The sequence below is a fragment of the Manis javanica genome, chromosome 14 (assembly GCF_040802235.1).
Source record: "Manis javanica isolate MJ-LG chromosome 14, MJ_LKY, whole genome shotgun sequence".
Taxonomy (NCBI): domain Eukaryota; kingdom Metazoa; phylum Chordata; class Mammalia; order Pholidota; family Manidae; genus Manis; species Manis javanica.
Genome location: NC_133169.1, coordinates 11,302,987 through 11,310,926, shown reverse-complemented (window position 1 = coordinate 11,310,926; position 7,940 = coordinate 11,302,987).

Sequence of the window (7,940 nt, the reverse complement as noted above, 5' to 3'; positions counted from 1 at the left end):
GATCAGCAAGGGGCCCTCCCACTAGTTGTCTGCATTGAGAGCTGGGCTGTCTATTGAGGCTTGACTGTGGCTATTGACATGGTACCATGCCAACCGGTTGGCTGGTCACTGACCCCTTTAGGGGCAAGAGTTGTGGCAAGACAAATGGGCCTCTGGTCAGACTAAAACAGTTACAGTGTATCATGTGACTGGCCCTTTGCTGTTGGCATCCCCAGGAAATGATGAAGCAGATGAATTGGCCCAGGTATGTTGGCTGGAAGGAAAGCCTGCCTCTGATGTGGCCCAATGGTTACATCAACTTTCGCTGCATGTGGGGCAGAAGACAATGTGGTCTGTAGCCCGCTGGTGGGGCTTGCCTTTGACCTTTGAAGAAGCAAGCAGAGCCTGGCAGGAATGCACTGTGTGCTCTAAAAGGACTCACACCGAGTCTCACAGCAACCTGGGATGACAGCTAAGGGGCCAATACCCCTTGTCAGGGGGCAGATAGACTGTATTAGGCTTCTGCCCATATCAAAAGAGTATCAATATGTCATGACTTGTGTGAACACTGCTCCTGGACTTCTGGTTGTTTTTCTTGCATGTGGCGCAGACCAACAAATAACCAAAAGAGGCCTAGAACATCTCTCTGTGGTCTATGGCCAAGCACAGGTAATTGGGAGTGATCAAGGAACCCATTTTACTGCACATGCACTACAAGAATGGGTGCAACAATCAGGGATGAAGTGGAGGAATTGTTGAAGCTGGGGTTTAGCCACCAGAATACTATCTGGCTGCTAGCACCGACCACAGAAACCCCAGGGGCTCCGTTCAGTGCACAGGGCCTTGGATGTTTAGACACAAAGACCAGTGATGGCTGGCCCTCCTGGCACCTTGGGGGCAAGGCCTGGAGGCTGGCCTCCTGGGTATTCCTGAAAGTAATGGCAGAGTGGCCCCCATGGATCATGGTAGTGTACCCCAAATGGTCGGAAGGTAGAGCATCTTACTGGGGAGTTTTGTTTTATCATTATAGGCAGCACATGCACCTCCACTAGCACTATCACATAAACCTCTTGGTAATCCCCATAGGGAAAGGGGTAAAGGTATGTTATACTAGACCTGGATGGGACCCCTCTTGCCATGGTCCTATTACAGGACCACTGTCTTGCATGCATCCTACCTGATGGACAAGATTTGTGTATGTAAATAAGTGTCATTACAACATGTGTCATTGCCCTTAAGGTTAATCTCCTCTAATGTCTTCATGGACTGGGCACACACCCTAGCAAAAACTGCCCAGCACATCTGCTTGCTGGGTGTGCATGGAATTCCCTACCAGTGCCACTACTGGTCTCCTTAGGAAAGTGCAAGTCATGAACTCATCTGAATAGAACTGGTTTATATACAGTTGGAATGACCCCCCTTGGTGGCAATCAATCTCCTCAGGCTTGAGGACAACTATTATTGTCATAATTTTTGTTGTTATCTGTATGTTGTGTAGCCTCTGTTGCTGTTTTGGAATCTGGTTACAGTGTTGCACCTTTCTTGCACAGGGACCATCATGGAAGATTGAGGGTGCGCAGATTGTGAGGTGAGAATTCTGGAGGGGTGGCGTGTAGGGAAAATGGAATTTCCCATGGCCAGAATGCTCACCTGACCCTAATCTCCCTGCCCACCTCACACATGCAATGATATAATTGGCCTAGTAGGTAAGCACATGCTTACACACATGTTGGCAATGAGCCACTATTGTCTGTGTTGCTACACAGAGACCTCCGCCCGGTGCTCTGTGTGAAGGCAGAGGCGGAGGTGAATTGGGAACTGCAGACTTGCTGGGTGTAGACGTGATTCTAGTGCTTGACCTGCCACAGGGAGAATAAAGCTTGGCATAAGACCTTTTACCCCCAGTGTTCCGTTGTCGTTATTCAGTCTTACCAAACCCAGACAGGGCGAACTTGCCCAGAGCTGAAACCCTCTGGTGCTATAGGAATATAGTCAATAATATTGTAGCAACTCTGTATGAAGGCTACCAGTGGCTACATTTGCCATGGTGAGCATTTTGTAATGTATAACATTGTCAAATCCCTATGTTGCGCACCTGAAATGAATACTGTATATTAACCTCACTTCAATAAAAGATTTACAAAACAAACAAAAAGGAAAACTTCCATGCAATGAGGTACACTGTAAAACATACACAACCCCCAACCTTGCAGCACAGGCCTTTTAGTTATTAGTTTGGCTGCAAGAAACTCAAACAGATCCTTTAAATTCTAGAGTCAAGCACACCACCTACCGACACTAAAAACTATGGTTCCGGAAGCTGTATCTCGTAAAAACGGCAAAATCTTAACTAAGCTTGTCTTGCATCCTGAGAACTTGGCTTAATAACCATCAGGTTAGAGACTCTGTGATTTGACAGAAATGTGAATTATACCACATTTGCAGCTAGAGATGTCTGGACAGAAATGTGGGTTAAACTCCATTTGCAGCTGGGGTCCCACCAAACTGCTGCCAGCCCTCAGGGGAATCACAACTAGAATAACTATGCCCAGTATGAGGAACAATCCAGTTAGATAAAATTATTTAAGAAGTGCACTTAAAAGCAAAGCCTTCAAAGTTCCAGAATAGGTTCATTAAAAGTTTCATTGCAAAAAAAAAAACAATGAGAAAGTAAAGAAATGAGGTATCTAAAACAAAAGACACTAAGACTGATGGAACTCAGCTCCCCTTCCTCGTTCTTTGCGTTCTCAGTCTAGGAATCCTCTGAATTATTTTTCCACTCTGAAAAAGCTACACATTAACATACAACTTAATGGCCTTCCAGACACCCACCTCCCAGAGCTGATGAAACTGAGGGGTTTTGTAGCAAACTGTGTTATTCCCTTAAAGCCCTGGGAAAAACCCTAGTAGATATGAGAGCCTGTGGAGGGGCTCATGGAAAAACGAGCAGAAGCCAGCAAAGCAGTGAGCATTCTTACCAGAAGCAGTTCTCCTGAATCTCTCTATCTGAAGTGCTCAGTGGAGAGAGGAAAATAAAATTCCACGTTGTCTCTTCCTTTCCGAATCCAGACGGGCTGGTTATTGATTCTTTCCCTCTCAGTGATAGATATTGCCTCTTGCTTGTCTGATTCTGGGTCCTAACAACTGGGTGTGGCTTTCCACCTGCCTCAGGTAAAGGTCATCGGTTCCTTCTTTTGGCTATTTTGGGAGTGGCGCCGGATCTTGGGAAAGTAGAGTCCTTTGCCCCTCTTTTGGGGACACCTCTTATACCCAAGGGATGTTATTCAATAATGTCAAAATTATTTACTGTTTGTCCTTGCTGAAAACTGTTTTATACACACACACACACACACACACACACACACACACCCACACACACTCAAGGTGCTTGCATAGATCCACTTAACTTGTAGTGCTATAGTCAAAAGTTGGCCAGATTGGAAGCTGATATCTGGATCCTTATAGAAATTATTTTTATTTTATTTTGGGATCATTAATGTACAATTACTTGAACAACATTGTGGTTACTAGATTCCCCCTATTATCAGTCCCCACCACATACCCCATTACAGTCACTGTCCATCAGTGTAGTAAGATGCTATAGAATCACTACTTGTTTTCTCTGTGTATACTGCCTTCCCCATGTCCGCCCCAACTGCTACATTATGTGTGCTAATCGTAATGCCCCTTTTTCCCCCTTATTCCTCCCTTCACCCCCATCCTACCCAGTCTTTTTCTCTTTGGTAACTGTTAGTCCCTTCTTGGGTTCTGTGATTCTGCTGCTGTTTTGTTCCTTCAGTTTTTTCTTTGTTCTTATACTCCACAGATGAGTGAAATCATTTGGTACTTGTCTTTCTCCGCCTGGCTTATTTCACTGAGCACAATACCCTCTAGATCCATAGGAATGTTTTAAAGACCTCTTCCTCTCCAAATTAAAATCACAACTGTGTACCCAGTGGGAAAGAAGCAAACTGAGGATAATGTAGCTGGAGAGGTGGAGTCGCCTATGACGCCATTTATGTGATGACCCAACTTTTTGAGGAATTGAAAGCAGCTGTCTTTATTTTACAAAACTTTGCAAAACCAGACAGACAACTCGAGAAACAGCTCAAAGATCACCTGTCTTTGCTCATCCCCAGATCTCCTCTATTTATCTCAAAAGGCTGTAACCTCCCTAGGAACTCTTATCTAAATCATCCAAATTCAGACTGAAGGAAAAAAAGGAACAGGAGGCCTTTTAAAAATAAAAATGGTTTTAGAAGCATGCTTGCCCGAAGTGTAGCCCACAGCTTCCATAAGGGTGCTGGGTAAGGACAAATACAAATCTCAAATGTCTTCCCCACAAATATTAGTAGAAAAAGCTTTAGGCATCTGAGCAGGTAACCTTAACTTACTCCATCTGCCAGAAAAAACAGTTCGGATCCATAAAAAAACAATTTTTTCTTTTATAAATTTGTGGGTTTTGAATTATCATACCTGCCTCATGGCTAAAATGCTCAAAACAGTAAATATAAGGTCTCTGTTTGAGTCTTTCTGCATGTTTATGGGCTGTAGATGTGTGGTATTTTCTATCTCTGGATGGTATTGCCAAAATTAGCTTTTAAAGAGATCTATAATTGGTTTGAAAATGAGTATTTATAAATTGAGCATTTCTAAATCTCAGAAATATAACAGAGATGAATGCAAATGTTTTTCAAATTTCTGTGACCTAGGATAATTTTTGATAAACAAAAGCTAGCTTAAGCTTGTTGGTTTAATAAAAATAGACATGCCTTTAGAGTTATCAATGCTAAGGATATTTTTATTCTACCTAGGTTTATTAAGAATAAGGTCATGTTCCTTGTCATAAAATTTTCAAGAAAAATGGCTAATATTTAATAAAGTTTTTGTGGGTAATATAAACATAATTTAAGAACAAGTAATGTGAATAGTTATAAATAAGATTAAAAGTTTTTAGGTAAACAAACTTTCTGCATAGTTTTCCCAAATCTTTTTGCTAACAGGAAATCTGAAAATTTTGCTAAGTTAAGTGATGAGTTAAGTTAAATTCATGGAATATCTAGATCATTTCCAAATAAGATAAAATATTGAAACATTAATTGCTAAACAAATTGAGTTTATCTACTTTTGTCTTCTTATTACAGAGAAACTAAAGATGAATTTGGATTGGTTAGAAAACATGTTGTATTATGAAGAGGCATATGTTTCTAGAAATTATGAAGTGTATTCGTAAATTTGCCAATCTAAAAAATGCTGGTGTAAGAGACAGTTCACAATTGCTTACTACTTAGTTTTTACCAGAAATTAAGGTTTCTACAAGTGAATGATTCTAATAAGCCACTAGAAATAGATGAGAGAAACATCTCTGTATGGAAGAAAAGTAGGGTAAAAGAATGTATGAGGAGTGAAAATGCATTTTTGTTGAGGGAAAAATGCATTTTGTTATTCCCATAAAATTGGTTATGGGAAAACTGAAAGCAAAATGATGTTTCCAGAATTGTCAGTAAATGTAAAAAGTTGCAGACTTGTGGAAAAGGAATCGCTGAAAAGGGATTTTGGTGCGATCAAGCTGGCACCCATGGGGCAAATCAAAAAAGCCTTAAAGAAAGCTTTGCCAACTTTCTGGCCCTTGGCCTACGGTGTTGCCTCTGGCCTCGCTGTCTGCTCACAGTGCCCTCTTTTGAAAACAGACACACATTCCACTGGAGATAAGATTCGGCAGACCAGTGTCTATTGGGAGTCAACCTTCTCCTGGTCCCTTGTCGTCTCAGGCTAGTATGAGCAGTCCAGTAAGTCTTCTGTTCAAGTCTCTCATCAGCAGGTGAAATAAACCTTCCTGGAACCCTATTCAAAGGGCCCTGCTAGGCACAGTCCAGAGCCCGATGATTCTGGAAACATGATCAGAGGAAGACAGCCCTTGAGCCCCATGGGAAGGGACCCTAGCAAATGTTCCTGACCACTGACTGACACTGCTGCAGAATTAGAAGGCAGTGAGCCTCAGATACACATCTAGCAGCTTAAGTCGGCTCCACCTGGCATCAGGTCTTGCACAGCCCAGGACACCTCTGAATCTAACGAGGAAGAGAAGCTGATACTGAGGTAGGCTGCTTCCATTCAAGATGCCAGATCAAGACTTCATACTTTAACTGAACATGAAGTGCTTTCTTCTCTCTTTTACTCGGGCATTGGTCTGGAAAGATACTGCCCTCATACGAATCTCCCAGGCCTTGCTAAGGTGGTAAACGTGCAGACCACTGGATCTTTCATTTAAAAATCTATCCCTGAGCTCTTTTAGCTGAGTAAGGTGTCTCTGCTGTGGCCAGTGCCACTTGCTGCCCCTGGATCAACACTTCTGGGAAGTTGAAATTCAGGTTATGTAAGATCATGGAACAAGCTTGGCTTCCAAAGGTGACTCCCTCAGAGGCGTCTTTCTTGGATTTGATTTTGATTAATTTGGGTCTTAGGGACCATGGCTCCAAAGTGCACTCCAAACACTGGTAATTATTCTGCCTATAATAATCATGCTAATCCTCCTGGTATGTTATATTCTCTCAAAAACTTTAAAAGTGTGTTCTCACCTAGCAAGGATCTCCCGCAGATGGAATGTCAGGAAAAGAAAAGATGATGGATTTACAAGTTGTAAATCTGAAGTGGTAACCTGTGACTCTCAGAGGGATTAATAAGCAAAAACGTCGTGACCTTTGGGCCACACAAAAGGAAGGTAGCTGAGAGCAGCACTAATGCCTAAAATTTTGATCATATCTCTGTTGAGCTGAGTTTGATCAAAAGGGAGGACTTGTTAAAAAGAAAATCACAGGCCCAACAGAGTCACTTCCGTTAGGCCAAGTCACCAAATCGGGCCTTAGTACTTAAATGAACTGCAGTTTCATCCCCCCGAGATGTGGTTAGGAATATTCTGTTCAGTATCAGTTAGGTAATCTGTCACGTGGACCCCCTCTATCCGCTGAAGGAAGATGGCCTCACTGGAAATCATCTTTTTTCTGTTTATGATTCCTTGTCTTACCTTTAAAAACCTCTCCCTTCCTGTTGCCCTTTGGAGCCTCTCTCTGCTTGCTGGATGGGATGCTGCTCGATTCATCAGTTGTTGAATAAAGCCAATTAGATCTTCAAATTTACTTGGTTGAATTTTAACACCATTGAATAACTCCCCATTTCCCCTGCCCTGACAACCACCGTTTGTCTCTGCGAAGTTGACTGGGTAGGTCATGTAAGTGGTGGAATCATTTAGCATATGTGATTGGCTTTTTGTGATGGCCTATTTCATAGAATGTCAGCAAGTTTCATCCACACTATAGCATGTGCTAGACTTTCCTTCTTTTTTAAGGCTGAATAATATTCCATTGGTGTAATTACCACATTTTGTTTATCCATTCCTTCGTCCATGGGCATTTGGGTTGCCTCCACATCCTGGCTATTGTTTGTTTTTAACTTTTTCACTTGCCAACTAAAACCAACTGGCTAGTGTATTACTCCTATCCTGACTAGTTTGACTTCTGATTGTATTTTTCAAATGTGAAGGATTCTGCAGGCCAGGTCTACTCTCTCAACAGTAAAGTATAGGTACAGCAAGTAAGAGCCATTCTAAGACGAGACCTGGGCTGCCATCTGGGCTCTGTTACTTACTGTGTGACTGACCCAGGACAAGGTATTGGTTTGTTTCAAGTATCAGTGTCCTGATCTGAAAATAAGGTCCACCTGGTCCACCGAGTTGTGGAGAATTAGTGTAAAAAGAAATTTTTTAGCAGCACACCTGGTACGTGGCGTTGGGCTCTTCTCCTTAGTTACACCTCAGCCTTTCACAGGGTCAGAACCCAATGCTCAACACCCAAACCCTGGGCTTTTAGAAATGTTTTCAACCTGGATTCTGAAAACTGTTACTCTAATTGCTGGTATGGGGGAATGTGAGCATGTCTCAGTGCAAACTTCCTCTTCTGTTAAAC